The sequence below is a fragment of the Notamacropus eugenii genome, chromosome 6 (genome assembly GCF_028372415.1).
Source record: "Notamacropus eugenii isolate mMacEug1 chromosome 6, mMacEug1.pri_v2, whole genome shotgun sequence".
Lineage (NCBI taxonomy): Eukaryota > Metazoa > Chordata > Mammalia > Diprotodontia > Macropodidae > Notamacropus > Notamacropus eugenii.
Genome location: NC_092877.1, coordinates 233372779 through 233393569, shown reverse-complemented (window position 1 = coordinate 233393569; position 20791 = coordinate 233372779).

Below are 20791 nucleotides of genomic sequence, written 5' to 3'. Positions count from 1 at the left end.
ATGACCTCCAACTTCCTGAGGAGTCAATAGATGCAGTGAGCTCCACGTCAAAGTCTGCTTAAGGGCAAGCATGCAAGTTAACTAAAATTTGTCCTTATGACTGCTCTCTGACAGGCTCCAAAGACCACTACAGGGGGTCAGGCAGCTTCAGAAATAAAGCAACATTTATTTAGGACAGCTGTACAAGGCACTGCTTTGTTCAGTGATTAGGGATTCTTTTCCCGGGAGAATAATAGCACGCTATTCCCCTGATTGGCACACCTCCTTTCTCTTTCATGTAAAATAGAATATCTTAATCCATCATTGGCAATTCAAAATTGTCTTTTCCAAAGTTATAATGAAGTCAGTGAGCGATTGAGAGTGACAGATATTGAAATACACTTTTGATACTTTCATTTAAATAAGCAATCAAATATTATCAAGCATCTGTCAAGACTCATAATGGCCTCTCTGTGCTTCTGGGACATCTTCAGACTATTGAGAGAGCTGATAATCTGCAACTAGAATGTTCCACTTGCCAGAGAATTGGTTGAAGGAAAGTGGGGGGAAGGTCAGAGATTCCCAAAAATACTGGACCTGTGGGAGACTATACATCAGCTACTACAGGGACATATGAGGAGTTACCTTGAATTTCTACCAATTCCCCATCTCCCATCTTTAACTGACACTTGGCCACTCTAAGTATCAACTCAAAAGTTGTCATCTATAAAGCTTTCCCTGATTCTGATCCACACTCTTTACACATACACACACACACACACACACACACACACACACACACACACACCAAGCCAGAAATGACTCTTCCTTCCTTAGACCTTACCTTCTGATTTCTCCCATGTATATATCATGGTAGCACAGTAAGAAGGTAACACAGGTTGAGTAAAAGAAGATATCCCTACTATCTGTGAAAAGGTCTCAGCACTTCTGTTGGCCCCGAAATGAAGGCAACTAAAATCGTGAAAGGAAACAGGTGTGGACACATCCTCACAGTTTGGTAAAGGTACTGGATGAAGAGTGGAGAACTAAAACTATAGGTTGGATTAGACTTCTGGCTCAGTGATTAACTTCCTTTCCATCGTTAAGCAAGATCACTACATTTGTCTACAACTTGGTGTCCTGAGTTTTACAGAACATTTAAACTTGGACTTGGTCAAAATGATGCACCTAAGGACCTAGAAGGCTGCATGTGAACTCAAGGTCACAGGTTCCCCACCCCTGGGTTATACCAATCAGTTTAGTCAGGTACTTAGCAGGATACTACTTTGTCCAATTAGAACAAAGTTCTGTTTTTACTCTAGCAAGGCAAACCAGCTTAGTTATGTCTTCTTATGAAGTAAAGCAGCAGCTCTTCCTGTCTTTACCCTTTCTGTTGTTTCCTCTGAATCATGTGTTTTTATTCTATGATCTATGATATCTATTTTATCTATCATCATGATCCTCATGATCCAGAAAAGGATCATGTTCTTCTGAGAACTTCAGCTTTAAATAGTTCTAAAGGACAATACTTGGACTTTCAGTCTTCATTAAGAAGAAACTAGCAGCCAAAGTATCCATTCCAACTCAGTTCTCTTACTAAAGAGGTCTCTGACTAGAGGTCTCTTCAAATAGCTGCAACAAACTGCTTTTGGCTCTCCTAATGTTTCTTTCCTTTTCTGTCACGTTCTTCAGCTCAGTCTCCTCTCCTGTCTTCTACATACCTTAATCACTCTCAGTTACCTTTCACTCTAAAGGTATCAACCCTTCTCCCTTCCAATTTTCCCTATAAAAATCAATACATTTTATTTAATTACACCTCAGTTTTCACATAATTATATGAGTAAACTTTTTTTAGTTTTATCATTTTTAGTAATTAAATGACCATATGCAACTGAGCTGAAGAAACATAATACATTCTATAGCTTTTAAGTTTTCAACATGCCTCTCCATCTCATTTTGTGTCCTTAAAAATTGTTTCTTTATTATTACTTATTTCCGATTTTTTATAAATAAAATATCTTTCCCTGTTCTTTTAACACTTCAAACTGTTTACATACAACTAGACATTATGATACTTCTTTCATGAAGTGATTTAAGTCTTTATAGTTATTCCAGAGCTCATTTTCCATCTGAAACTGATCAAATCCCATCTGAAAGCAATGTTTCTTCATGCACATAATTTAGCAGTTTTTTTTTTAACAAACTTTTTTTCTCCTACTTCTTTCTGGTATCAACATGTTCATTCATGATAATGTCAATATCTAACATCTTTTAACAGTTCATTTACTTTTCTTTACACAACAGTACTTTTCTGCTTTTGTTTTTTGGTCCTAACGTGCTCTATATGAAAAGGTCTTTAAAGAGATAGTACATCAAAGTGCTCCTGACTCAGAGATTAGAACCCCAACAGACTTCAGTGAGAATGAAGAAAATCTTTTTCATGGATGGGGAAGGAAGTAGCAGAGGACCCCAATAAGATGACATTACTTCACACCTCCACACAGATAGAAGTTACGATTGTGAACTTGGACCATTTCACCTTGGCTGCAGCTGGGCAACAGGACACTTGTGAACAGATATCAATTTCTCATATTCCCATAATTAACAACTGGGCTAAAGAAAATGTGATTTAGGGAGAAATGGATTCCAACGCTATTTTTCCTAATTTTGAGGAATTTGAACCAGGAGTGTGACAAGGATGTTGGTCCCCATTTTTTATTTTGCATTTTATTGTACCTTTAACTAATGTAATTAAACATTGCTTAACCATAACTATAAACTAACTATTAAGTACCTTAAAAATCTGGAAATGGAAGAAGTGTGGCCAAGGAAGGGCAAGTTTGATTGACTTCTATCGCTGTCCATGGTCCTGGCCCTTGGTAAAGGCCCACATTAAAATGCTACCACTCATGCTGATATACTTGTTACATATAAAATTAGTTGGATTAAAAGATCTGTGAGGTCCCTTCAAAACATTAATATTTTATGACTCTATTTAAACCTCTGGAAAGGTTGCCTTCTGGTTTCTGCCTGTATATTTTAAGGAGAAAAGGCAATTTGAGGCTTTCTAGTGTGTGTGAAATTGGTCCTTCATGACACTGAAGGTGTAGAGTAAGAAACCAGGGAAAAAAGGAACAGAACCAGACAAGTCTCTGGTATGCAGCAGAGTAGTGGGTCTGTGGTGACAGGAGATTTGGGGGGCATTTCTCTTATCTTGTCTCTGTGATCCATCGATTAGCTTACCATCTTGAGGCTTGATGTCAGATAAACCTTCCTAACAGTTAAAGCTGGCCCAAACTGAAATGGATCACCCTGAGATTCGGTGAGATTACCCTCCCATGAAAATTTTCAAATGAAGGCTATTGGACTTTGAATACTTTGCTTGGCATAATCAGAATTTTATTAAAATTTTTCAGGATGGAATATAAAATCTTGTTATTATAGGACTACAAAGGGTAGAACTACAACAAATGGAAGAATTCCAATTTAGTGTAAGGAGAAATTTCCTAACTAATCAGAAATTTTTTTGCAGAAGCTGAATGACCATATGTCAATTATATCATAGTAGGAATTGATATTTCAGAAAAAGATTGAGATCAATTCAAACAATTCAATTTAATAAACATTGTGGTATATACTATGTGTTAGACAATGTGCTAGGTAGTGGGGATACGAAAACAAAAGGCTAAGAAGCTTGTAATCTTCTGTAGGATGATTTCTTTGGTCCCTTCCAGCTATAGAATTCTAAAATTCTTTCATAAGAGAGGAGATTTACTTGGAAGCTGCAAGTAGGTGGCCAAAATCACCCCAAGGAACCATTTCCAGATTAGTCAACTTAAAGGGAAATCACAGAAGAGCAAGAGAGTTAGAAAAAAAACCTAGGATGAGTGAACTGAGCCAAGGACATCTAAGTCAGAAAACATGCCTGTAATCATGTGTAGAAATTCAGGAAAAAGAGAAACAAGTAGTACTGTATTGAGTGCCAGATGTACTTGAAGTCAGGAAGACCCAGGCCCTGGTTCTGCCTCTAATACACTGTAGCTAGGCAACTGCAGATAAGTCATTTAACCTCCCCAGTCCTCAGGCTACTTCAAGAACATAAATTATAAAGGAATGACTGAATGAAGCATTTATTAAGTACTTACTATGTGCCAAGCACCAGGGATACAAATAGAAAAGTTAATCCCTGATCTCAAGGAGCCCATATTCTAATGGAGGGACAACATATATGGATTCCAATTGCAAATCAGTTAGAAAGGTCCCATTGTCCTTAGGGTTCAGTAGCAAAACAGATGGCAATGCCTATTCTTTAATGTCATTTCCAATGTCAAAAGGATATGAGTTTCTTGAGTTTCATAATTTGACAGTGCCAAGGACTTCTGGAACAAGAACTTTCTTTATTCAGGCTTCAACAAATGTGACTGTAGCACCTTCAAGAACAGATATTTCTCCAAAGAGGTTGCTACCAGGTTGATGGTTAAGGGTACTGCAAGTGTTGCTATTCTAATGTCCTTGGGTTGAGAGTCCTGAGCTAACTCCTTCAGGGTCTGAGGGGACACGGTGGTCAAGGGGGTAATGGTAGTTTGACTTTCCTGGTATATGATCCTTCCTTTCTCTCCCTCAGGTTACCTTGCTGCTTCAGTTAGACTGAATTAATTATCTTGTGGGAGGCAATTGGTTGGCAAATGGTGTGGATGACTGGCACTGCTCCACAAAGGTTACTTCCTCGGATAATGGCAGAGCTGAAAGCAGGACCTATGGTCTGCTGGGTGCTGCCACTCCTAGGACTTATGTACTTATTTGCTTGTTGATAGCAACTGGTCATCAGTTGTTACTGGTGGTGATGAGGAAGGTGGGCTTCTTCTCCGCAATGATGCCTCTCTGTTTAATGATGATTGTGGGATCTAGGATGAAAGCATGTCCCATAATTTGGAGGACTCTATAGCTATGACTCTTGGGTTTATGTTGCTGAGTGATCTCCAAGATAGTCTGAGAGGAAGTTATTGTCAAGGTGGTAGTACTGGTTTGATTTCTGTAGTATAAGCTGCCTCCTGTCTCTCCTTCAGGGTGGCTGGATGCTTCAGCTTGGCTGCTTTGTATCAATCCAAGGAGTTTCCACACACAATTAAATTCTCTCCACCAGTGAAATCACAGATTACAACCATAAAAATAAAAATGGGGCACTCACCTTCCTCCAGCCTTACCTTCATAGGGAAATGGAAATAGGGCTGGTATTTGGAAGGAAAAGAGAAGCAGGGAGCCAAATTAGGCATTTGAATAATGTGATAAATCACTTAGTGATTGTCAACCCAGAGAATATATATATATATATATATATATATATATATACATATATATATACGTGTATATATATATATACATATATACGTATATATGTATATACATATATACGTATATATGTATATATATATGTATACCTTTATTTTGCTATTCAGCAACTTATCTTATTCCTTTTTCACCATTCCTTAATATGAAAATCCTCCTCTTTGATTTGCCCCCTGCTGGACTTCTCTGACTGATGTTCTTTGATCTATTCCCTGCTACCACATCATGGGAAAAGGAGATTATTTTTTTCCACATCCACAAATTGTTTTCCAAATGCTCGGCATCTATCCTGATAAGGATTTTGCTTTCAACATCTAAGAGCATTTATTTCCTTGGTGGTGTGAATTGTTCTTCAGAGGAATCTAGTGTTGGTAATGTGCTGTGTGGCTTCAATTATTCCAATTGTGTCATTTTTACTTTCCTTTGGCATGGATTTTTGACAGTCCATCTTTAAGCCTTCTTATCCAACCAGATAAACATCAAACACATTTTTCAAAATTTCAGATTCATGTCACTTTTATCCTCATTATCTCTGTTTTGTGGGTGAGCAGTTTAGGCCAGTTATGCTACTGCTATGCCTTCTGGTTCTAATTTTCAATCTCTTGTTTGCTTCATGCTGGCAAATTCAGTTGAGTCTTATAGACTTTTCAAAAGTTCTACAATAATTGATAGGCATATGCAGGGTAAGTAACTTCTCCCCTCTCCCCTACCTTGAAAGAAAGAGACATGGCCTGAGTAGGATAATGGAATATTATAAGAGCTAAATGAGACCTTAGTGGTCTCTTAATCCAACACCCTTATTTTATAGATAAGGAAACTAAGTCCCAGATAAGTCAAATCAGTTGTTAAAGATCATACAGATAGTAAGTCACAGTGCAAGGATTTGAACCCAGGCCCTCCAAATTCAAACGCAATACTCTTTCTACTACATTATACTTCCCTTCCCATACACATGGTATTGCAACACAGTATTAAGTGGAAGAAAGGGAATTAATTTTCTTCCTGTTCATTCGTGAACCAAACAAGCAAATACAGCTGAAAGAGGTTGCATATTTTTAACATTTTCAGGAAAGATATGATAGTCAGTGTGACTTAGTGGAAAGAGAGCTGGCCTTGGAACCAAGAAGTGATGGGCTGAAGTTTTCCCAGTAGTACATACCTTTTGTGTGACCATAGGCAAGTCAGTGCTCTAGGGAAGTTCTCTAAGACTATAAATTGTGGTGAAGATGCTAATAGAGATAGTCAAGCAACAAGCATTTATTAAGAACTATGTGCAAGAAATACAAATGCAAGCATAAAGAAAGACAGTCCCAGCTTCCAAGGAACTTAGACTCTGATAGAGGAGGACAACACTTAGAAGAAGTCTGAAAGGAATGAGATCTGGCTAGCTTCTTGTTCTTTTTAAATGGAAGGTCTTCCCCAATTGAAAAATGGTCAAAGGATGTGAACAGGAAGCTTTTAGAGGAAGAAATTAAAAGCTATCTATAGTCATATGGAAAAATGCTCTAAATCACTATTGATTAGAGATGCAAATCAAAACTCTGAGATACCACATCACATCTATCAGATTGACTAACATGACAAACCAGGAAGATGATAAAAGTTGGCGAAGATGTGGAGAGAAGAAGCACTAATTCATTGTTAGTGGTATTGTGAGCTGATCCAACCATTCTGGAGAGCGATTTGGAACTATGCCCAAAGGGTTATAAAAATGTGTGTACCTTTTAACCCAGCAACACCTCTTCTATGGCTGTATCTCAGAGAGATCATAAAAATGGGAAAAGGTCCCAGATGTATAAAAATATTTATAGCAGCTCTTTTTTTTAGGTGGCCAAGTACAGGAAATCAATTGGGGAATGGCTGAACAAGTTGTGGTACATGAATATAATGAAATACTATTGTGCTATAAGAAACGATGAACAGACAGACTTCAGAAAAACCTAGAAAATATATATATAAACTGATGTTGAGTTAAATGAGCAGAACCAGGAGAACATTATACACAGTAACAGCCACACGGTGTGAGGACTGTTTCTGATGGACTTAGCCCTTCACAGCAATGCAAAGATCTCAAACATTCCCAAGGACTCCTGATGCAAAATGCCATCTGCACCAGAGAAAGAACTGTGGAATCGGACTGCAGAGTGAAACAGACTATTTTCTCTTGTGCTATGTTTTGTTTTTTCTTATGATTTCTCCCATTTGTTTTAAATTCTTCTATCCAACATGACTAATGTGAAAATTTGTTTAATAAGAATGTATTGTAGAACCCATATAAGATAATATGCCTTCTCAGAAAGGAAGGAGGGAAGGAGGGGGAGAAAATTTAAAACTTATGGAAGTGATTGTTGAAAACTGAAAACAAATTAATTTTTAAAAATAAATAGAAGTTCTTGGAGAAACATGCAATCAGAGGAAGAGGCTACAAGATAGTAAGCCTGAAAGGAGTATCAGAATTAACAAATTTCTGGGGCTTGGTAGAGGAAATCCAGAGTGCAGCCTGCTGAGGAATCAAGGAATTTTCTCATTCAGAGAATTCCCTATGTCAATGAAATCCCAGGTCCAGTCCCTTTCTTAATGAGAAGGAAACCAAATTGATGGCTGAAAGGTCATTGGGGACTAAAAAAGGGACACTGGTGATGTTCAGAGTACACTTTCCAATTTATGAAGTGAATTTTCCATAACGCAACTGTCCTCTTTTCTTTAAACAAACAAACACACCTTACTGCCAACATCAGACTCAGAATATTGTGCTTTCCTGAACAGATCACTGTGCTGACCCAGAAGAGCACCTACATATTGTTGTTTTTTTTCCTGAAATTCTTCAGGGGTTGCTGTACTTGTGGGCATCTGTGGGAAAGAAGACTTGAAAGGAGTTATGACTGAGTCATATCTTAAGTGAAAGTCAGGCTGCTTCTCTGCTCCACAGCTGAAGTTCTACACATGTGATAATCAGGAGTTTCCATTGGTGTTGTTTCATAGAAACCCATCAGTTAGAGGGTGATTCTCCCAGATTAAGTCTGAATAAAGAAAGGATAGAAGGAGAGTTTTCTCCATGCCATCCTCGAATTTTTTTTGACACGGACCTGTCATAAAGAAGAGTTGATTTTGGTTTTCTATTTATTCCATTTTCTGCCATATATAAGTATACAGAATTTTTCCTTTTTTCTTCACAACTTTTTAAATTTTAATTCAAATCAGTGTGAACAGACCTCTTTTAGGGGTGCGCCAGGGGTTCTTTACCTGGGGTCCACAGAACAACAAGGGATCTGTGAACTTGGAGGGAGAAGAAATTGCATCTTCATTTTCTCTAACCACTAACCGTAATTTAACATTTCCTTCAATTATTTGAAAACATTGTTCTGAGAAGGGATGCATAGGTTTCACTAGACTTCCAAAGGAGTCCATAGCACAAAGAAAGGTTAAGAACTCCTGCTCCATGTCTAAGAAATTGCTTCACAGGCATAAATGATGCCATTTATTTAACCGTATGACCTTCAGGGTTGCCAAGAAAACCCCATGGACAGTATGGTCCACAGGGTCATGAAGAGTCAACACATCTGAGCAGCAACAACCACAACCATCACCTTCAACGGTATAAAACTAAGCACGGTATTTTTTTTCAGTTGTGCAAATCTTTTGCTTTTTGTATTGTTTGCCGGTTTGCTTTTTTAATCCTCTGTTTACCCTTGTATATGTGGAAGTATAAAATGTTAACACAGTAATCAATCAGTAAGCATTTTCTAAGCACCTACTAAGTTCCAGGCACTTCAGCAGGTGATGGAGATGCTTAAACAAAGAATGAAACAGTCATTACCCTCCAGAAACTTATATTCTAGTAAAATAAAAGGTAGTTTCAGAAAGGTCTTTGCTTATTTTTCATTCTACTGAATTACTCTACCTAACAATTCTTACTAAATTATTTTTATCTCCTTTTCCATCATGTGCTTTATTCCTTTCCATGAAAACTATTTCTTTCTAATGACGGCTTTGAACTATTTCCTCAACATCACCACTGTGTTTTGTTTCTTATAGACTTATGAGTTCTTACTTTCTGATGGAATAATTTTTTCTGAGCTTGAATGAAATTTTAAGTTGTTAGGTACCAAGCAACAAATATGATGCAACAAATATTTTAAACAGATTTTTATTGCTATTTAACAATCCTTGACCTGAAGAAGTTAATGAGAGATACAACATAGTAAATAACTAGGTAGATACAAGAAATGTACTGAATAAATGGAAAGCAATCTGAAAAGACAAGGCACTAGCAGGTGGGGAGATATTGATAGGTCTCCCACAGAAGATAAGATTTAATCTGAGTTCTAAAGGAAATGAAGTGAGAAGGTCCAGCATTCTGGGCAGGGGAAACAGTTCTTACAAAGGCACAGAGATAGGAAATGGAATGTTCTGTCTAGGAATTATAAGTAGATCAGTCATCAAAGAAAATATGTTAATGCAAATACTATACTCTAATTTTTTTGGATGGCCTGCCAGAAACAATTTGATTAAATTTAATGTTCATTGATATCCAAGCCATTTCTAGCAAATAGAAGAAAGAGAAAGAGAGAGGTTGAGATATGAGATGAGATGAGATGAGATGAGATGAGATGAGATGAGATGAGATGAGATGAGATGAGATGAGATGAGATGAGATGAGATGAGAAGAGGTATCTGGTAACATTTATAGAAATCTTTAACAAGAAAGAGACAACAATATATAAAAGTGCAGTTTAGTTTAACATTCTAGATCATGGAGCAACACAGTCACCTGGCAATCCCCTCACGCCTGGAGTAAACATAGGAACTTTGTCCCTTCAACTTTGTCCCTTTCATCAATATCTTAATCCTTTCTCCATGGAGGAGGTGGGTCCTCAAAAGGTTGAGCAAAGAAAACATGGTTCTTAGATGGGTAAATTCAGGATGAAATGAGGAAGATAATGGTGTAAAATATAGTTACTCTCCTTAAAATATTGGGTACCATTCCCCCTCACAAAAAAAAAGACTTTTTTTCCTTGACCTGTCTTTCCAAGATGCTTTTCCCTAGAGTCTGGAAATGGCCACACATCTATTCAGATGTCAAATCTTGTGCCTTCTACCACCACATTCAACCCCTTCTCTGTTCTCATAAGGCTATGTTCATGCATTGATCACCAGTTTCTAGACTACTGCAATAGACTTTTAATTATTCTCCCTTCCTTATGTCTCTCCCCACTCTAATCCATTCTCTCCATAGTTTCCAAAATTATTTTCTTTAAGTGCAGATCTGACAATATCACTCCCTTATTCCATAAACTCAGATGGTTTCCTATTGCCTCTAGGTTCAAAGATAAACTCCTCTGTGCAGTTTATAAATAAATCCCTTCAGAACTGGGCCTCAACCTATCTTTCTCAGCTTCATTGTAGATAACTCTCCCTCCTGGACTCTGCTTTTTCTTATTTTAAGAGTAAGTCCATTTGTGCTCACCCATGTAGATCACTATATGGATCATCATTCTTTTCTATGCCCTACAACCATCAGTACAGATGTATGGCATTCAAATGGGCACAGATGGGTAGGAAGAGTACTGATACATAAGAACAGCCCATGAGTCTTAGAACCCTGATCGTGCAAATTAAACTGATTAGCCATAGCAGCTCCATACATAGTTCTGTTGGGTTGACCTCTGTGACTGACCCTGACTTCCATTTCCCAGTCATATTTCCTGGATATTCCTTACTATAAACTAGGCTTCTACTTTTTTTCAAGATGGAGCTTAGTAAAATTTGGCTTCCTAGTTTGTACCCCTTAGCCCCAACTTTTCACCATGATGAGAGACCATGCCTTAGAAGTATCAGTCTTTTTAGATCTGAAACTCTCACCTTGATTAGTAAGTGCCTCACCTGGCCCACTATTTCAGGTAGTCCCCAGTCATGCATCACTTTATTCCCCTACCATTTTCTTACTACTTGCCTTACCAAAAACATACCTTTTTTTTCCTTTTCCCAATACTGAACCCATAATTAAATCAATTCTGTCATTGTACCAAGAAAGGGTATGCCAAGTTATTCCTCTATAACTCCACTCACCATTCCTACAGCTTCTGAAATGAATATAATTCCTGTGCTAAAGACAATTGGTATAGGATTCTCTCCTTATTGGTGCAGATGAATACCTTGTGCTTACTGAAGGGGTGGGATTGGGGAGAAGTGGGAGCTTCAGTTCTCAACCAGTGCTCTTTGGGACTCTTTAAAAGCCATTTCTTAGGGGGACTCTTCAAGGATGGTTTATTTATGGGACTAGTCTCCTTCAAGCATCAGTCCCTTTAGGACTCATCGGGCTTCAAGTGGAGCAGCTTTGGATACTTCTGGCTCCCAGCTTCAAGAGACAAGATTGAAGAGACCAACCCCCACTTCAAGTTGCTGAAAGAGAAGACTCTGGGAAGGCATGAGAGGGGCTGGAGGTCTCTATCATGTTTATTCCTAGCTTGCTACACAAGAGATTGCGAAGTTTCCTTTTGCTTGTGATCCAGGCCTCTCTCTCTCTCTCTCTCTCTCTCTCTCTCTCTCTCTCTCTCTCTCTCTCTCTCTCTCGCTGAGTTATCTCCCTCCTAATAGGAGAGCACCTTCACTCCATATTGTATGGTATATATTCTCCTATGGATAGTTTCTCTGATTTCTATTTTGCTATGATTTGGATAAACCAGTTTCTTTACTATTTCCCCAAGATACCCTTGCCTGGCCACTATATGTGTGTCACTTATATATGTCTCCCATTATAAGAAAGGAAGGTCCTTGAAAGCAGAGACTGTCTTCACTTTTCTGTTTGTACTCCCATAACACAATGTTTGGAATGTGGTAAGCACTGACTGAATGCTTCTTAGCTTTATTTATTTATTATTTATTCATTTGCATTTATTTATTCATTCTTATGTCACCCAGGCTTAATGTGAAGCATTGATACCCCCTGAGTTGTCACATATAGGATCATGACATATTGGTCCTCAAGTACTGATATGTGAGATTTTCTAAGCTTTATAATTAATCGATAAACACCTAACCATTGCCTTCAGATATGCTATAGGCATCTTTTCTTATCTTTTTTCCTGCTGGAAACTTGTTGGCACTTCTTTTTATTAAATCTATCAAAAGATCTTTTATTTTCTTAGTGGAATTATTCCCAGCTATTAATAAGTGAATGTTTGATGAATTGCTGTTGCTAACTTTCTGACGTGTGGCTTCTCTGTACTTAGCTAGGTAAGTTCCCAGATGACAGACACAGAAGCAATTGCTGAGAACATATTTAGGAGGAAAGGGGGAGGGAAGGAGAGAAGAAGGAAGGAAGGAAGGAAGGAAGGAAGGAAGGAAGGAAGGAAGGAAGGAAGGAAGGAAGGAAGGAAAGAAGGAAGGAAGGAAAGAAGGAAAAGAAAAACTTATTAAGTGCCTACTACCAACCATCATTCTCTTCCTTCTATGTAATTTTGAGCTCAATTCCTCATCTGTTTTCAAGATACTTGTACTAATTGACAAGCTCTATGGTTGTCCATTCAAATGAACACCATGAACTCTACAACTGGATTTTTTCCTTTGTCCTACTTTTTGTGTCTAAACTCCTTAAAAAGAATTATCTCATAGGGTGAGGTGAGGGGGTGGAGGGGTCTGGCCACTAGAGATCCTCTCCTCACAAGGGGCTGCACTAGAGCACATATAAGCTCAGTCACTGGTGGACCCCTCCCCCCCACCCCCATCCACTGCAAGTAGTGGTTCTCTGAGTTGGTGTCTGCTGGTTCTCCTGGCTGTGCAAAGACATGCACGGGTCCTGGTGTTGGCACTTGCACACTCCACTATCCTGGGACTCAAGATCTCCTGCTGGTTTGCTGAGCTGGGGCTTGTTGGGACACCTCCTGTCCTGTATTGGTCCCCTTCAGCCACAGCAGGAGGGACCTTTCCTATTAATCTCTTTAGCCTCATAAGCCAAAAAAAAAACCCCTGCTGTACCCTGTCTTTCTGCTGGCTCCACAGTTTCAGGATTTTTCCTGGGGCAATATTTTCTGGATTTCTCAAGGTCTGTAAGGGAGAGTGAGAGCAACTTACTGCTTACTTTACCATCTTTGCTCCTGCCTCTTTGCTGATCCTTGAACAAGCCTTTCCATCTCCCATCTCTGCATTTTCATTGGTTATCCACCATACCTGTAAGTCTCTTCCTCTTCATCTGGTTTCTGACTTCCATAACTGCCTTCAAATCCCAACAAATTCTACTTTCTTCAAGAAACTTTTCCTGATTCCCCACAGTGCAAATGAAAAATCTACTTCCTATTTCCCTTTAAGGTTTTCTTCAATGTGTCCTGCATATGTGTCTTGTTTGTACATCATTGTGTACATCATTTTCTCCCCTCCATTAGATTATTTGCTCCTTCAGGGCAGTGATTGTTTTTCCCCTTTTCTTTGTATTCCCCGTGTCTTTCACAGCACCTGGCATTATAGTATTATATATCTCACAAAGAAGGATTTGTATATTCTGGGACTTGATGCACCCAATACAATGACATCTGCAAACAGGAGAATCTGGAAAGATTCACCATCTACAGGGAATCTCTCTTCAAATGGACTTCCTGCTGGATATTTTCCACATGGTAGCAAACACCTTTGGCAAGCATATATCTCCCTGTTTTATATGCCTCCCTTGATATCAATAATCACTAGGTTTTCTCTGTTGAACCACAATTAAATACAGATGTGCTATTGTTCTATTAGAATGCTATAAGGGAAAGTACAATGCTAGGATAGCCCAGGGTAAGATTTATGGTTTACATACGGATTTCTTTAAGATGTTAATAAGGTACCTGGCGGACACGGTGCTAGATTCCTTTAAAGACTAAAAGGGATCTTGTTCATCAGTTAAGAAAGAGACACTACTGGCCACAGAATGGGATGGAGTAAGAAAGGAACCTGGTGGGTGGGTGCTTTTAAATGCCCTGTGAAAGGAAAAATTTGGATAGCTGGCAAAGCCTAGGAAGAAGTGATTACAAGTGGAGGAGCCAGGGGGTAATTCATCCCCTAGAGAAGCATTAAATAGAAAGACCAGTGAGAATTGGAGAAGAAAAGAGAAAACTGGGTGGGAGTGGGGGAAGGGAGGCACTGGGATGTGCTAATGAAGGGTGGAGGCTCAGCTCACTGGAGCAGAAAAGAAAGTAGAGGGCTCCAAACCAAAGAAATACATAATCAGATAATATTTGTGGGCAGAGCCCACGGAATACCAGCCAAGTCAATAGTTAAGGTGAGGAGCCCAGTTTGGGCTGGAAGCCAAAAGGGTGGATTTGAGACAGAGACCAAAAAAAGGAGCCAGCCTTACAAGGGACCTAGAGAACTTAGTCTAGGCCTGGAGGTGCTGCAGGGTGAGTTAACAAGAAAGAATACTGAAAACAACCAAGTACCTGGGAGAGATTTTTTAAGACTTTAAACTTATGCCAAGCTGGTTGAGTAACTTGAGTATGTATGCTCCTAGCCCAGCTATATACAGTTTATACCTGTGCTTCAAAAGCTAAGTGATTTCATCAGGGCAAGTACACCCTTCACTTATGAATCTCAACTCCTCCAGTCTTTGCTCAAACTGTGGTTTCATTATTTAGTCATTTTTCAGTTGTTTCCAGTTCTTCATGACTCCATTTGGGATTTTCTTGGCAAAGATCCTGGAGTGGTTTGCCATTTCCTTTTCCCTTTTCCAGCTCATTTTACAGATGAGGAAACTGAGGCAAACAGGGTTAAGTGACTTGACCAGAGTCACATAGCCAGTAAGCATCTGAGGCCAGATTTGAACTCAGGAAGATGAGTCTTTCTAAACCCAAGCCCAGCACTCTATACACTGCATCACTTTGCTGCCTCAGACTTAGTTTAAATAGTCACATATCTGAAGTGGGGAAAATGGCTCAAAGGAGATTACCCAGGAAATATATGACCACAAAGAAAGTGGTAGCCAGAAGCAAGAGATAATAGAGAGACAATCAAAGTACTTCCTTAATGCCCACAAAAATATTTTAAGATATAGGAAAAGGTATGTAGACCATTGAGTAGATCCTCCTTAGAGCAATTAGAAGAGGGCATGGACACAATTGGACAGAATGAGAAGATACAAATGAGTTGTGAACAGCACAGTAGAGAAATGGATTGATGAGCTGACCCATCCTTGGAAGTATTGACATTAACTAACAAATGACTCCAAGAGAAAAAAAGTGCTTTTTTCTGGAGGGTTTTCCATGCTCTACACCTCAGTTTATTGTGATTATCATAAATAACCATTTATATCTCCATAGCACTTTAAGTTTTCCAAAGTACTTTACTCACAGCAACTCTGCTTAGCATAAGGAAGTAAAAACTTTTAACATAGCCTTCCCCTTGTTCCATAAGCCACAAGAACTATAGGAGGAAATTATCCCTGAAACTTGAGGCACCGGCTGTTGATGGCAGTATAATAGAGAATAATCGCATTCTCTTGGGCAAGTGGAAAGTAAAATTTGCTTCATAAGGTGTTTGAGTTAAATTAAACCACATGGTACCGCCTCTGATCCTCATTTTACAGATGGATAAATTTCATTAGGTTAAGAAATCTGCCCACAATTATGCAGGAATTGGAGTTGTTGGCTCTTCTAACCACAAGAACTATAGTAAACAGTGAACTGAATAGAATATATTTCTCTTTCTCTATGAGTCCTTGTCCTATGCCCTGTAAGTACCACGAGTAAGCAGCATGTCGATCTCACTAGGGCTAGAAATAGTCAGCAATGTACCTACCATTCATCCCTAAAGTGAAGAAGCTAGTCCAGTTAGAGGAGATTTGAGAGACTTTATTAATCCAACCCCCTTGTTTTATAACTGAGCAAACTTTGGCCCAGAGAAATTAAGTGGTTTACCCAAGATTACATAGGTAATGTCAGATGTGAGAGAGAGAAGTAGCAGATGTCCCACAGGCAAATGAAAAAGCTAGGTTCAACCCTAGGCAGTCAATCCAAGGGATTCCAGCACCAATAATGGTGTCTGTGGCTTATGCTCAAAAGTCAGGGATTTGGGGGCTGGGGCAGCAAGGTGGTGCAGTGGAAAGAGCACTCCTCTTCCTGAGTTCAAATGGGGCTTCAGATACTTACTAGCGTGTGACTCTGGGTAAATATCACTTAACCCTGCTTGCCTCAATTCCTCTTCCATAAAATGAGATGGAGCAGGAAATGGCAAGGCACTCCAGTATCATTGCCAAGCAAAGTCTAAATAGGATCACAGAGTTGGGCATGACTGAAACAACTGAATAACAATCCCCTGCTTGAGAGAAAGAAAAAGGAAAAAAGATAGTCGTGAGATTGAGTATTAGAAAGACTTGACTATTTCACCCAAAAGGTCAGGGCAGTTGTGATGGGCATGAGGACAAGATGAAAATTGGGTCAGCTGTGGAAATAGAGAAAAGAGGTCTGTTACGGTAGTGTAACTAAAAGCAGGTGGGGAAGCACATGATTAGTTGCTTTCCTACTGTGACTCAATCATCTTCCTTGTCACCTTGCTCTCACCTTCCTTCTGCTAAAGATGGGTTCACATGTTACCAACCCTGACCACAAGTGAGAGGTCTAGAGGAAAAGGGAAGATGGATCTCAGTCTCTGTTTTATTCATCCCTGATGTGTCAGATCTCAATAGTTTCTGACTAGATCTCTGCCTCTTGCCTGCTTCCTACCTCAAAAATGCCCACTATTCCACCAGTTCTTCTCTTCTGACTAGTAGTTCATCAAATATTCACTAGGTCTGCTATTTACCATTTATGTGACCCCTCTGAGATTCCTCAGTTTCCTCATTTGTAAGATGAAAAAGTTAAACCAGATGATCTCTAATATTCCTTTCAGGTATAAGTTCTAAGGTAATTCAGGGAGACAGCTTACTTGAATTAAGTGAGAAGCCTGAATTATAGAATACATTTGAACTATATGTTCATAGAATATTTTACAGAATGTATTTAAAGAACTAATTATAGGACAGAGAGTAAATCAGAGCCAATGTTTACAAGAAATATTGCCACCGGTGGAGTCAAGATGGCAGGGTAGAAAGACACACATATGCTGGCTCTCCCCATACAGCCCATAAAATACTTGTAGAGAGGGACTGTTAACAAATTGTGGAGCAGAAGAAGTAGAGAACAACAGAGTGGAGGAGATTTCCAGCCCAGGGTCACTTGAAAGGACAGTGGGAAACGTCTGTTGCACCAGACATGGAGCAGAGCCCAGGCCAGCCTTGGCCATGCAGCACATGGCTCACGAACAGCCCTCAGGGACAGAATCTCCTGTTGCAGTAGCAGTGGTTGACAGATCCCTCAACCCACAGGCCCCAAAGGTCAGTGACAGGGTTTTTTCAGCTGGCCAGGAAGGGAGAAGGGCCTCCCCATAGCTCTGGCCTTAGGCAGGGGCCAAAGAGGTCACATCAGGCAGGTGGCAGCAGTTCCCACAGCAGCCTGCATCCATTGTTGCATTGTAAAACCCCTGGGGGTGCTGAGCAGCCCATTCTTACCTCAGCCTTGTGTAGAGGCCCTGAGGCAGCTGATCTTTATCTCACACTGAATGGTGGCCCTACCCATGCAGCTTATCTGAATCTCAGCCCCCAGTGTTGGCTTAGTGGAACTGGAGGCCAGGTGGCTGTGGAGAGGAAACTGCTAAGATTCTGGGCACAAAAATCTCTACCTACTCCCAGACCAGTGTACACACTTGATTGTGCTACCTTGGAGGAACTGAGATCTTATAGATTCCCAGAGTATACCCTACTCTTGACAAAGGACCCAAAAGTCAAGTAACTAGTTGGGAAAATGCCCAAAAAAGGGGAAAAAAAATAAGACTATAGAAGGTTACTTTCTTGGTGAACAGATATCTTCTCCTATCCTTTCAGATGAGGAAGAACAATGCTTACCATCAGAGAAAGACATAGAAGTCAAGGCTTCTGTATCCCAAACATCCAAAATAAATATTCAATGGTCTCAGGCCATGGAAGAGCTCAAAAAGGATTGTGAAAATCAAGTAAGAGAGGTGGAGGAAAAATTGGGAAGAGAAATGAGAGAGATGCAAGAAAATTATGAAAAGCGAGTCAACACCTTGCTAAAGGAGACCCAAAAAAGTGCTGAAGAAAATAACACCTTTAAAAACAGGCTAATTCAGTTGGCAAAAGAGGTTCAAAAATCCAATGAGGAGAAGAATGCTTTAAAAAGCAGAATTAGCCAAATGGAAAAGGAGGTTCAAAAGCTCACTGAAGAAAATAGTCCTTTCAAAATTAGAATGGAACAGATGGAGGCCAATGACTTTATGAGAAACCAAAAAATCACAAAACAAAACCAAAAGAATGAAAAAATGGAAGATAATGTGAAATATCTCATTGGAAAAACAACTGACCTGGAAAATAGATCCAGGAGACACAATTTAAAAATTATGGGACTACCTGAAAGCCATGATCAAAAAAAGAGGCTGGATATCACCTTTCATGAAATTATCAAGGAAAACTGCCCTGAGAGTCTAGAACCAGAGGGCAAAATAAATATTGAAAGAATCCACCTATCACCTCCTGAAAGAGATCCAAAAAGAGAAAATCCTAGGAACATTGTGGCCAAATTCCAGAGTTCCCAGGTCAAGGAGAAAATATTGCAAGCAGCTAGAAAGAAACAATTCAAGTATTGTGGAAATACAATCAGGATAACACAAGATCTAGCAGCTTCTAAATTAAGGGATCAAAGGGCGTGGAATATGATATTTCAGAAGTCAAAGGAACTAGGACTAAAACCAAGAATCACCTACCCAGCAAAACTGAGTATAATACTTCAGGGAAAAAAAATGGTTTTTCAATGAAATTGAGGACTTTCAAACATTCTTGATGAAAAGACCAGAGCTGAAAAGAAAATTTGACTTTCAAACACAAGAATCAAGAGAAGCATGAAAAGGTAAACAGCAAAGAGAAATCATAAGGGACTTATTAAAGTTGAACTGTTTACATTCCTGCATGGAAAGACAATATTTGTAACTCTTGAAACTTTTTTCAGTATCTGGGTAGTTGATGGGATTACACACACACACACACACACACACACACACACAGGGAGAGAGAGAGAGACAGGGAGCATAGGGTGAGTTGAATAGAATGGGATCATATTTTAAAAAATGAAATTAAGGGGTGAGAGAGAAATATACTGGGAGGAGAAAAGGAGAAATGGAATGGGGCAAATTATCTTTCATAAAAGAGGCAAGTTAAAGACTTTCCAGTGGAGGGAAAAAAGGGGGAGGTGAGAAAAAAAACATGAAGCTTACTCTCATCACATTCGACTAAAGGAAGGAATAAAATGCACACTCATATTGGTATGAAAACCTATCTTACAATACAGAAAAGTGAGGGAGAAGGGGATAAGCAGGGTGGGGGGATGATGGAAGGGAGGGCAATGGGAGGAGGGAGCAATTAGAAGTTAACACTCTTGGGGAGGGACAGAGTCAAAAGAGAGAATAGAAGCAATGGGGGGCAGGATAGGATGGAGGGAAATATAGTTAGTCTTGCACAACATGACTATTATGGAAGTCAATTGCAAAACTACACAGATATGACCTATATTGAATTGCTTGCCTTCCCAATGGGGATGGGTGGGGAGGGAGGGAGGAATAAAAGTTGGAACTCAAAAGTTTTAGGAACAACTGTTGAGTATTGTTCTTGCATACAACTAGGAAATAAGAAATACAGGTAATGGGGTATAGAAATTTATCTTGCCCTACAGAACAAAAGAGAAGATGGGGATAAGGGAAGGGAGGGATGTTAGAAGGGAGGGCAGATTGGTGATAGGGGTAATTAGAATGCTTGGCGTTTTGGGGTGGGGGGAGGGGAGAAATGGGGAGAAAATTTGGAACTCAAAATTTTGTGGAAATGAATATTGAAAACTTAAATAAATTTTTTAAAAAATTTAAAAAAAAAAAGAAATATTGCCAAGAGAACACTTTCTCAGGCCAGTTCAGATCCATGCATAAAAAGAAGTGATGTATGTGTGTGTGTGTGTGTATGTGTGTGTTAATTTAGAACTCAGTGAGGAAAAATCACTAAACTGATACTATACTTTTTCCCAGTAATTCCACCATTAGGCATATATCCTAATGATGTCAAAGATAGAAAAGCCTTACATATTTATAACAATACTTTTACAGTAGCAAAAATACTGGAAATAAAGTGGGCATCATTGATTGGGAAATAGTTAAACAAACTGTAAGATGTGAATATAATAATAGCAAGAGTTGACACTTATATAGTGCTTACTATGCACCAGACACTATGTTAGCCCTTTACATTTACTCTCTCATTTGTTCTTCACCAAAACCTTGAGAGATAAGTGCAATTATGATCCCCATTTTACAGAAAAGGAAAATGAGGCAGAGGTTAAATGATTTGCTCAAAGTCATATAGCTGCTCTCTGAGACTAGATTTGAACTCAGGTTTTTCCTGACTCCA